We start from the raw sequence: 13,520 nt of genomic DNA on the forward strand, positions 1-13,520 counted from the left end.
GTAGGCAGCTAGATATTCACCTGGGACCGCCCCTGGAACTTCGAAAATGGAAACAGTCGTTCTCCTCCGTCCTAGGTACTCCATTCTTAAAATGTAGTCTTGTGTAATGATTTCCTTTTTGGTTAGTGCGATGCATTCTTCTTCTGTTTTAAACAGGGCGGCCCAGGTATTGTGGCCTCTGCATTTCGTTACACGTTCCACACGCATTCCTGCCGTTGCCACTAATTTGGTCACCGTTTCCTTAGTTGACCTGATCAATTTTTTGGTCTTGCTATCAACCACAAAAAGTGAGATCGTTTTCTTGGCAAATTCCTGTAGCCGTGGTGCTTCTAAAGTAACTCCTGTTTCTGTAACATATTGCAAACATTTCCTTGCTTCCGTTAAAAAGTTGTTAACGTCAATTTTAACTTTGGGTGGTTTTGCCCACCCATTCTTTTGTTCGCCACTTTTGTCCTCTTCCGACGGCACATTGCTGGCGGACGCCATGGCCGACGGGCTAGAGAGGGGAAAAAATAAAAAATAATAAAAAAAATAAGGTAAAAGTCCCGTTAAAAATAACAGCAGGAAGATAACAGCAATAACAACTTTAACAAATAAAACAAATTTAACAAATAAAACAAATTTAACACGGCGATAACAATAATAATAACAATATGTAAAACAATCGCAGGAAAAATAACAAACCAACGTGACAATAAAGACTCCGGTAAATAGCGTCTTAACTCAGGGTCGTTCTGGTGTTAATATTTATTTGCATAAATATACACAAAATGTGGCACAAGGCCAAAAATAGGGGGGTTTAATGTGGACCTATCTAACATAAAGTTAACTTAACTAGACTCTTTCACCAGAATACCAGAATCACTCTATGGGAATCCTAATTATAACCCGAAAAATGATATATACATGATGTGGGGGGGTTGGGGCTAAAAATTTTATATACAAAAAGAATGAAATATTTACAATGAAAAAATAGTAGTTAGTAAAAGAGCCCCCCACTACTAATTGTGGCAGATAGAAAGCTTTGTCAGTCGAAAAGACGCAGGTCCACACGAAAACTGACTTTATTGAATAAACACCACAAAGACGACCTGCATCACTGACAAAGCAGTCCATCCGTCACCTAATTGGGGTCGGGAATGGGGGTTATCGAACCTAAGGTGGGAAAAAAGGCGGGGACAAGGGCAAACTAAAAGAGGGACTGGGACGATGAACACATACATACTCTAGGTAAGTTAAAAAATCAAACAATAAAGCCTAACTAACCCATACTAAACTAATCGGTCCGATACTGATGTATTGTTAGTTCAGGATACCCAAAATCCTTTTTGACCTAAATCAAATCAGAAACGAATTCAAGGCCAGCTCCAGTCACTCTACACAGTCGCGAAGCTTTCACCCACCTTTCGTTGAAATTCACAGGAGTGAGTTTCACCTTCTCCAGCTTAATTCGCATTTGCAACCGATGCTTGAACATGAGAACAAGCTGGGGAGCAGTGAAGGTCTCATCTCCGTAAACCTCCTTCTGTCGTGTCGACCAAATCACGCCTCTAATAACAGCTAGCAAACACAGAAAAACATAACGTTCCTCTTTCTTCATACTCGGCGCCCAATTGCAGCACGGGGAAACCGCATCCAGCACAAAAAAACGCCCGTTTAGTATGCGAACCGTGAAGCTCTCAACTAACTCACATAACGGTCGAACGATAGCGCAGTGGAAGAAAGCATGGCTTAGGTCTTCCTCCCATTCTCCGCATCGGACACAACTAGGTGTCATTGTAAACCCCGCTATGAAAAGTTTTTTGTGAACCCAGAGGGCATCTCGGATTACCAGCCAGGTGAGCGATGCCTCGTAGTTATCGAAACAGCTCATCCCGGGCGCCCAAGGCCACATCGAGCGACGCTCCTCATTCGTAAAACCGAACTCCTCAATTTTTTCGTCTCGGACAGATCCCCTCACTAAAACCCTATATAGCGCTTTGCGAGACAACAGCCGGGTGTCAGAGAGGCTTTCATTCACCCGTTGAAGGAACCTCAACGCCTGTCGACACTCGCGATAGAAATGGCATTCGTTTCGGGGCCTCCTGCGTGCTTCCCCCTCAGCCGAATGCACACTCTCCAAAGCCGGAAAGGCTTTCTTAGTGTCTTCCATCCAGAAGACACCGTTCCCTAAGTCAGGTGTACACATTCGGTCTAGGTATATCAGCCTTAGAGTGTGTCTAAGTATTTTGATATTCGGCATACCCAGACGGCCTTCAGACGGATGCAGGCAACAGATCTCCCGAGCAACCATGGCTTGCTTTCCGCGCCATAAGAACGCGAAAAGAGCACGCACTAGTTCAAGTAGTGAGGACTCCGGGAGTGGAAGCACTGATAGACGGTATAGGATCAAGGGGTAGATATGAGTATTGCATACTTCCGCCCGACCCTTTAAAGTTAGATTTCTCAAAGACCACAAATGAGTTGTGGTCTTGACCGCTTTCAACACTTCCGACTAATTTTTCTCCAGCTGGAGGTCGGGGCCAAACCAGAGGCCGAGTAGCTTGCAGGGCCCATCAGTCCAGCCAAAGGGCCCCTGAAGGGGCGTTCCCCTCCAGGCACCAACACGTAAGCCAATAGACTTAACGTGGTTGATTATGGCCCCTGTTACCTGTGCATACCGTCTTGTTTCCATGTCGACGACTCTAATCTCGGCATTGCTCGTTACAAGCACAGTCACGTCGTCGGCATAGGCGGTATACTTCACTGGGGTAGAACCACCTGGCAAAGTAATCCCGCGAAGGACCGGATTCACCCTAAGCTGGCGCAAAAAGGGCTCAAGCGCGATGACATACAGCATGGGTGATAACGGACAACCTTGACGGATAGATCTTGTTAACCTGAAGGGCTTCGATCTCACCCCATTCACCTCCACCATAGCACCGGGGTTAGCATACAAGAGGCGAATCCATGAGCGAAACTGTGGTCCAAACCCAGCCGAGCAAAGAACAGCCCCTAGGTAACGATGGTCCACACTATCGAATGCTTTGGACTGATCTAAATTGATCAGCGCGGCTTCTGTGTCGACTTTCTCTATGATCAAGCGTATCGCGTGCAAATTATCTTGAATCGTCCGGCCCTTAACAGAACACGTCTGTTCGGGACTTATGAGACGATGTAAAACAACCTGCAGACGATTTGCTAAGATCTTGGCCAAAATCTTTAACTCTGTGTTTAACATCGTTAAGGGCCGGAAATTGCTAATCCCATCCCCTCCATTTTTATCTTTGCGAAGCAATTTAATGATTCCCCTGGTAAAGTACTGAGGTATAGACCCGTTCCTAAACCAGGAGTTGAAGAGTGTGGCCAGCAAAGGAATAAAAATGGGTGACAGCCTCAAGTACACCTCGTAAGGCAGACCATCAATCCCAGGGGTCCTGTCTAGCCCGACTTGTTTCAGAGCCTCAAGGACTTCTTCCTCTTTTATGCTACCTTCACACGTAGCTGCTTCGGTCGCTTCAAGGCGAGAAAAGTCAGCTAAATACGTGTCAAACTGTTCAATCTCCAGACCAGGCTCCATGGTAAAAAGCTCCTGCAAATGAGCTCGAAAACCCTCCAGGATTCCATCATTTGATGTTACGGTTCGTCCGTCCGGCAATGTGACACTGGCGATGTGTCGATCAGTCGCACGTCGACGCTCCTCCGCACGCATTGACGCGGCCATGTTTGTTGCCTCGTTCGGCACTCTTTTTAACCTAGCCCTAACTACTAGACCTTGGTCCTTCCTGTTATCCAGGGAGTCCAGTTCAGCCTTAATTAAAGTATAACTATCACTATCCCCCTCCTCCACCGCCCTTTTTAATCTATCATCTAGTGCCGCTTTCGCTGCTCTAGAATTAAGATTGAGTCGATGACTAAAATCAGCAGCGAAGGACCTAATTACTTGTTTAAGTTTTCCCCACCACTTATTCCCGATAATGGCTCCCGTCAATTCCCTCTGTATTGTTAGTAAAAGCTGTTCCCGGAAGCCCTTCACGTCGAACAACGACGTGTTGAACTTCCAGTAACTAGCCATCCTAGGTTTAACGCTATCTAAGTTTACCCGAACCCGGACTAACCTATGGTCCGAATAAACTATGTTATGAAAACTTGGACAGTCTAAAAGCCCTAAGTCGACTCTCTTAACTAAGAACCGATCGATGTAGCTCGAAAGTTGCACCGGATCGGAGCCGCGTCTACCTGTCCAAGTCCAAACTACATCCCCGGGCTTTTCGTTTCGAAATTTATCGACAAGATCAAACTTTTCAATAAAGTCTCGAAACGCCTTAGCATCCCGGTTCTGGTTAGTAGCCCTTGAAGTATTACCCCCGCGATCTAAATCGGGATCCAGGACCGCGTTCCAGTCTCCCGCTAAAACTATCCGCCGAGACGAATTCATGAAGGGCTCAATCCCCCGAAAAAAGGAAACCCTCTCGCCATGGCTATTGGGAGCATAAACCCCAATAAATCGAAATGCCACATCCTTTACGGTAACATCCAGCACGTGCACTCTTTCCTCTGGATCAGCATAGACTGGGACACACGAAGCATCAAGAGTGCGTCTAACTAGCTAGGAAACACCCCTCGAGTGGGAATCAAAATGTGCTGAATAGAGCTGAAAGTCTCTAAGCAGCACACCCTGATAATCACTGGGAATGAAGTGCGTTTCCTGTACACAGCATATATCCACCCCGAGGCGTTGAAGGTCGCGTGCAACTCGAAGTTTACGAGAGGCGTCCCTCAACCCTCGGACATTCAAAGTAGCTAACCTTAAAGCCATTGTGATCTATCTAGGGTTGGGTATCCTTAACAAACATGGACGGTGCCAAGACACCGACAGCTGTCTCCAATGATCCTGAGGTCATCTCATTAGTGATGGCCCCATCAGGGGACAGACCACCGATGTCTAGAGGAAATGTTAACTTAATCGCTCTATAAAGTGAAGGGTGGATTTTTATGGGGACCTGTCCAACACATAGTTTCTCCATTTTAAGTATGTCGGAGTCGCTAAAAAAAGGCTGCTGGAGGAATGATATTAAAAGCAGAGTTTGCTTCCTCCAGCATACTCCAAACTCCTTTGGCCTCTTCACGACTTCTGACCACAGTTAAAAGTCTTTTGGCATTAGGAAAATTTTCTGGGTTTGTAATGTCCAGTTTGCTTATCTGCTTCACCGCGTAGAGGTTTCGGTAGTCTTTTCTAACGTGATTTTTGGATATGGTCTCTATATTAGCCGTGATCTTACACACGTCTTTGCCCTGAAGAAAAGGGGGTCTTTTCTTTTTTTGGTCTTTTTCCACGGAGGGACTTCTTTGTCTTTTCTTTTCAGAAGTAGAAGGGCGAGGTGATGGAGGAGGGGGCATGTCAATTTTCATAGGGGAAGCGGGGGGGAGTTTTGGGGTGTATTGTTTGGGGAGCAGAATGGAGACTGTTGAGGGGACGGTTTAGGGGTCTTTTTGGATGGGGAGCCTAGGGTTGTCAACTTTGGGTCTCTTTTTGGTACGTTTGCGGGAGAGAGGGGTGGCGCTTTACGGGGTGATCTTTTCTCTTTTGGAGGAGGGGCAGGCTTTTCGGGGAAGAGAGATTCGGGGAAATCTAATATTTTTTCTTTTTCTTTTTCTTTTTTCTTCTCGCTTTGCTTGCGCTTTTCATCAAGCGAGTCCTTTATTTTTAGCAGGGCCTTAAACTTGTTGCCCCCCGGGTCTTTACTGGTCCTAATGTCTAATATCTGCTCTTTGGTCAGTTTATCCGCGTACGTTTTACGAGGCGATTTAGAAAACGGTACCAGTGTCCATTCTCTCTTTTTGGGCGATTCCATCTCGGAGTTGAATTTTTTTTCGAATTCTTCTGTTGTGATTTCTTTAATCACTTCAATTTTTTCGCTTATATTTGGCGTTCTAGCCTCAGGTTCGAGGTACCCAACAATCACCTCTTTAGGGTTTGTTGTGTTTGTTACATTGGTTTTGTTCTTTTTCGGACAGGTGTAGGTTAAGTGACCTACTTCACTACAAATCCAGCAGGTCGGCCTCCTCCCTGTGACCACAATGGGGAGTTTTTCAGCTCCCGCTTCCAGATAGTAGGGTATTTCGAGGAAAGCTTCTTTGTTTAATAGGATGTCGAAGGACCAGACTCCGTTGTACGGGTCCACCTCTATACCAGTAATATCACCGAATTTCAGGAGGTAGGCAGCTAGATATTCACCTGGGACCGCCCCTGGCACTTCGAAAATGGAAACAGTCGTTCTCTTCCGTCCTAGGTACTCCATTCTTAAAATGTAGTCTTGTGTAATGATTTCTTTTTTAGTTAGTGCGACGCATTCTTCTTCTGTTTTAAACAGGGCGGCCCAGGTATTGTAGCCTCTGCATTTCGTTACACGATCCGCACGCATTCTTGCCGTTGCCAGTAATTTTGTTACAGTTTCCTTAGTTGACCTGATCAATTTTTTGGTCTTGCGATCTACCACAAAAAGTGAGATCGTTTTCTTGGCAAATTCCTGTAGCCGTGGTGCTTCTAACGTAACTCCTGTTTCTGTAACATATTGCAAACATTTCCTTGCTTCCGTTAAAAAGTTGTTAACGTTTATTTTAACTTTGGGTGGTTTTGCTCACCCATTCTTTTGTTCGCCACTTTTGTCCTCTTCCGACGGCACATTGCTGGCGGACGCCATGGCCGACGGGTTAGAGAGGGGAAAAAAAAATAATAATAATAATAAATAAGGTAAAAGTCCCGTTCAAAAATAACAGCAGGAAGATAACAGCAATAACAACTTTAACAAATAAAACAAATTTAACACGGCAATAATAATAATAATATGTAAAACAATCGCAGGAAAAATAACAAACCAACGTGACGATCGGTCGTTCTGGTTTTTAATCCACACCTGGTATCAAAAGGTCTATGGTTTATATAATGGATAGAACAGTCCATTTGGAGGGGGATTTCCCCATAACAGTTACTAATAAATAATCAACGCGACAATAAAACGTATTGTTTTCCTGTGTACGTTTTCAGCGTCCCAATTGTTTTTTTTTTTCGCGTTTAAATTAAAAGATATAACTATTTGAATTTAACTTTCAACATTATGGTATCTTTTCTAGTTCACATTTACCTATAAGTATGGCAAACCACTTATAATTCAATGGGTGTAAGTTTTTTTTTCAAATATAAACAATCATAAACAGAACGACTCATAGAAATCTATATATATTCTTTTTACATTTTAATATACTTCAATAGAAATGTTTCTGTTATGTCGCAAAAAAAACGATTTTCTTTACGTCACAAGTGTCACGCTCATACATTATTTCCATATCTACTATAACATACTGACTACGGCTCATGAGTAGTCTAGTGTATATATATATATATATATATATATATATATATATATATATACTTGTTTATTGTTATATAAACATGGTCACATTCTGCTGCTACAAATAGCCACTTGTTTCAAACAAACAACAGATAGCATCAGGCAGCGACTTGACTATTCGAAAGTTCAATGAATAATCTAAGGTTAATCATTGAACTTTTGAATAGTCAAGTCGCTGCCTGATGCTATCTGTTTTTTGATTCAAACAAGTGGCTATTTGTAGCAGCAGGATGTGACCATGTTTATATAACAATAAACAAGTATTATCAGCTCTTTTTATTGAGCACTATCTAACAACCTCGTTGAATTCATTAGTCCATTACTTTTGAATAAAAAAAACCCGAATATATATATATATATATATATATATATATATATATATATATATATATAAGAAAGAGAACCTACATAAATGTGTATTCATCTGTAATTAATCCGGAGAATTAAAAATTTGCATTACCTCTTAGTTATCCCTAGAAAAGCTATAGAGTCTAAACCCTCTTAAAAACTTCAGATTTTTCTTAGATTGCTGAAGTTCAAATAATATCACACATCATTTATTGGGAAAGAAAGTAACTGCTATCCCAATTCATTAAGTGTTTCTATAATTATATTATGGGAGAAAAACTCTTAAAACTTTAATACATCCTATTTTGTATGAAAATTAAATCATATAGATATAATTCGTGTGAGAAAATTGTGGAATTGGTGGCGAATCTCTAAATATACAACCTTAAAGATTGGTTTCAAGGTCTTCTTTTATTTAAAAAAAGGGAGCAAAGTATATAGGAAAAAATAAATCCTGAAGTACCTCAGGTGTTTTTTCTATTATTGTATTTAATATCCAGTATATAAATATATATATATATAGAGAGAGAGAGAGAGAGAGAGACAGACAGAGAGAGAGAGAGACTCTAGATTGATAAGGATGTTTAGCATCGAAATATATCGGACATAAGCAAATAAATTTGTTTAAGAAAATGCGTTGTTTTCCGCTTTCAAAAAGTATTCATTCATATACATAATTATTTTCAATTTTAAACTAACACAACGCTTCAGAAGAAGAAAAAAAATATTTCCTAATTTCAGTTTTGCGCGGCTAGCGCAACACCCTTCTGATGACTGCTTTTATCTTCATTTAAATATCGAGCCGTTACCAGAACCTCGGGCTACTACCATCACCCTCGCACGCAGAATTCCACCATGCGGTCAAGAAAAAAAAGAAAAAAACAGTCTCTACATTGATAAGAATGTGTAGCATGTGTTATGTTGATAAGAATGTGTAGTATATATATTATATATTTAAAAAATGCGTTGTTTTCAGCTTTCAAAGCGTATTCATTTATATACGTAATTATTATTATATACGTAATTATTTTCAATTTTCAACTACAACAGGTAAAGAAGAAAAAATGTTTTGCTTAATATATATATATATATATATATATATATATATATATATATATATATATATATATATATTGCTGGAGGTAAAATAATTTCGCCGTAAGTATTGTGTTTAAAGACATTTCCTTGGTAAATGAGGCTTCGAAGCTACAGAATGTAAATGGTGAACTTATATATATATATATATATATATATATATATATATATATATGTATATATATATATATATATATATATATATATATATATATATATATATGTTCACCATGTACATTCTGTAGCTTCGAAGCCTCATTTACCAAGGAAATGTCTTTAAACACAATACTTACGGCGAAATTATTTTACCTCCAGCAATTTTGCTGGCCGCTTTCTTCTGGTCATAGCTATTTCCTTTCGAATCTGCCACTTGCGTTCATTTATAATTTCTTTATTTGTTCTAAATGTTTCCCGTTTTATCAATACAAAAATATTATAATAATAATAATAATAATAATAATAATAATAATAAATTGAGCAGAAATTTCATGGTGAATTTATAATTTTGATTTCAAATCATGTATTTTCAAATAAGTTTTCGTTATGATATCTTTACTTTACATATCAACTCTGTTGCCGTTAGTGCTTCATCTAATCGTTTCAATTTTAATCGTTTTAAAACAATTATGTCTTCCTTTCAGAACGTCGAATGCAAGATCGGAAAAAGCAAATTCGCACAGTTTTCTTATTTCAAACTGTGCTAGGTTGAAAAGCTGCGATATCAATGAAGCGTTTGACCCAGGATCCACTACTGAACGCACAGCATAATGGTGGTTTAAGAAATTTCATGGTAGCAACAGGAGTCTTGAAGATGCTGAGCATAGAGATCGGCCATCGGATGTTGACAACGATCAATCAGGAGTCTTTTTCGAAGCCAATCCAAGCACAACTATTCGAGAAGTTGCTTCTACATTTTGGCGCAACGTATTCGACGATTCCCAACCAACTGAAATAGATTCGAATGACAAAAAATTTATACATGGGTGGCTCACGAATTGAACGATAAATAAAAGAAACGTGCATCTTTCTCTTCTTTTACACAACAAGAACGACCCGTTAATCGATTATGTTGTGACATTCGATGAAAAGTAAGCTTTTTATGACAACCGGTTACGTTCAGTTCAGTGGTTTGTCGCCGACAAAGTTTTTATGATATAAAATACTCAAGCCTCAAAAGAAAAGAAAAGTGAACAATAACAACAACAATCGCTACTGATCATAATTGGATGAACCTATAGAAATCGCTTTCTATAGAATATGGCTGAACAACAACTTTTCGGCGCTATTCTGTACACTATGCCAGCTGAAATTACACAGACCACTCGGCGAATGGAAAAGATATCCAGAAAACTAGGAAAAAAGAATAACTCTGGTGTGTTTGATTGGACGTGGTTAGATATGGACTTGTTGCCAAAATATACATATATATATATATATATATATATATATATATATATATATACTAGCATTAGTGCCCAGCGTTGCCCGGGTATTTGAATGTGTATGTTGAGCCAAAAAAACAGTCAATTTTTTTTTAAATTTGACCCCCATTATGACCCCTTAAAATGTATTGTTTGGGGCTCAAATCAAGTTTTTAAGTTAGATCCATATCCAAGGAACTTATGTCTAAAATTTAAGTGTTTAGAGCCCAAATTGTGGGAGGAGTTTGGTAGAGTTCTACAAAGGTCAAATCGTTGAACTTGACCCCTTAATCGCCAAGATTCTGGCCAAAAACCGATCACATCGTTTTGCCCAAATCTCAGTACCCTGTATATCAAATTTTGAGTCTGTAGACTAAAAATAAAAATTGACGCCCGGCACCCATGCTAGTATATATATATATATATATATATATATATATATATATATATATATATAGTAATTTATAAAATATATATGGCGATTAAGCTACACTGAATATTCTGCGTTTCATCCAACTATAGGATTCGTCAGGCTTATGCGCGAATTATGTGGTTGCTTCTTGTTTTTATATATGTTGAGGATTTCTACTTGGCCAATCAGCTTTCTAGTAGCCACCGCGCCCCTACGTATTGAGCACTTTTGAAGTAAATACTTAAAGTTTACGCATAAATCTATACTTTCGTATTCTAAATTTATGTGAATAAATGAAGTAGTTATATATATATATATATATATATATATATATATATATATATATATATATAGTGAGAGAGAAAAAAGATGGAGTAAACAAGTTTTTTTAAATTCATAGAGCAATTTTCTGATTTTTATCCCTCGTGATGAGTAGCATTGCGAATACTCTCGGAGATGAAACGTGGGATATTCTGTGTTAGTTATATATATATATATATATATATATATATATATATATATATATATATATATATATATATATATATATATTTATATTTATATATACAGTAGCGTCCAAAACTAAGAGACAGAATTTTAAATCCTAATATTTGGTAGAAATAACAATTGTGAAAAGCTGAAATTTTGACAACTGCTAGTCGTTACCATCCATAATAACATACTAAAATTTGAATCATTTGCACAGGATAGCAAAAGAATTATAACAATTATTTATTTGTTTTCAAAATAGGAACTTCCAAAAGTAAGGGGCAAAATTGAGAAAAAGAATGTAAACATTTTATATTCAACTGTTTTATTTTCTCTAAAGAATAAGTCTTACTTAGTCATTTGTAAACGTTGCATCAGCCAACACCATGGCGAAACCCCCAAAACTTAATTACTCCGTGGGACATGCTATTGTGAAGCTACACAAGTAAAAGCACATCATTAGAGAGCTTTCAGAGAAAGTGAAGCGTTCCAAGTGTGTTGCAGGCAGGGTTGCTTAATCCTACAATGATACTGGCAAAATAGTGCTCTTAAAACCAGCAGACCCCGCAAAACCTTGGCAAGAGATGATCGAATAATGCAGCGTATGTCATTAAAAGACCGTTTCAAGTCTTGCACAGAAATTAAAAGTGTTATGAATTGTACCGTGTGTGTTGAAGTGTCACGACAGACTGTTTCTTGAAGACTGCAAGAAATAGGGCTGTTTAATCGAACCCGACAGAAGACGCATTCCCTCTGCCGACAAAATCTTCATCCTTGGAGATTTTAATGCTAGGGTGGGAAGAGATTTTGAAACCTGGAATGTGCTGGGTAAACACGAAGTGGGCAAATGTAATAGCAATAGTCTGATGCTGCTGCAGTTTTGTTAGTAAATGGGTTTTAAAATCGGTAAGACCGTCTTTCAGCAGAATGACAAATATAAGACGACCTGGATGCATCCTGGTTCCAAGCAATGTCACTTGATAGAGTATGTGTTAGTCAGAAAACGTGGGATGAGGGATATCTGCAGTGTTCATGTCATGCGTGGTGCAGAGTGCTGGACCGACCATCGGTTGGTCCGTGCAAAGATTAAGTGTGTTGTGAAGCCCAAGATGAGGGGACCTGGTGTGATTATCCCAAAGCGACTTAATGTGACCGTCTAAGGTAAAATATTGTGAGGGAGAAACTAGTTAAAGAGATGGGAGAGTGTGACTGTGAAAACACTTGGCCTGCTTTTAAGAAGTCTGTCTATGAGGTATGTTAGAGTATTAGGTTATTGTGAGCGTAAACATTAGAATTGGTTCAATGAGAATGATACTGAAATTTAGGCTCTGCTTGATTCAAATGCCAGGGCATTGTATGCTTATCTCGGGGGTGGTTTGACGAATGGTGAGCAAGATCGATTGAGGGCCAAGTTCAAGGCAATCAAGCATGAGGCTCAGAGGAGGTTGCGAAACATGCAGGATGAATGGTGGAGGCAGAAAGCTGAGGAAATACAGCTTGGCTCAGATTCAAACAACACCAGGGTCCTATACAACCTACTGCGTGCGGTTTACGAACCATCCAGATCACCTATCACTCCTTTGTGCTCTAGGAATGGTGGGGATCTTTTTCGAAGCCCTACCGATATTCTGCATAGATGGAGGGAGCATTTCGATGACGTCCTGAACAGGCCTTCTTACGTTTATCAGGGGTTTCTTAGGTCGATTCCGAGCAATCCGGTCAAGGATATCTTGGCAGAGGTTCCCTCTCTCCAGGAGGTTGAAGCAGCTGTCCATAAGCTGAACAATGGAAAATCTCCTGACATGAATCGGTTGCATGCCGAGATCTTTAAGTGTTCTGGGCCCAAGATGATGCAACGCATGGCGGACTTGTTGCAGGTTGCTTGGCGGGATGAGTGTGTTCTGCAGTAACAGCACACACACACATACATATATATGTAAGTATATATATATATATATATATGTTATAGTATATATATATATATATATATATATATATATATATATATATAAATCTTATATATAACAGTACATATATGTGTGTGTGTGTTGTTTATTTGTTTTTGGTAGCAATACATTTGAATGAATTCAATTATTTATACGAAAGTGCATTTTTATCCAAAGGGATTAATTTCCGCTTTAACCAATTTTGTACCCCAAATAAGGAGCGGCATATGTATTGTTTATAAAAAATATTTATTGTAATCATAATATATATAAATATTCATTCAAAAAGTATTGCTAACAAAAACAAATAAGAACATATATATATATATATATATATATATATATATATATATATAATATATAGCTGATTGTCTGTGTGTGTGTTTGGTCACGAATAGACTCCTATATGGTTGACTAT

Source organism: Euprymna scolopes, chromosome 14 (assembly GCF_053919585.1).
Source record: "Euprymna scolopes isolate OS-2025 chromosome 14, ASM5391958v1, whole genome shotgun sequence".
NCBI lineage: Eukaryota > Metazoa > Mollusca > Cephalopoda > Sepiida > Sepiolidae > Euprymna > Euprymna scolopes.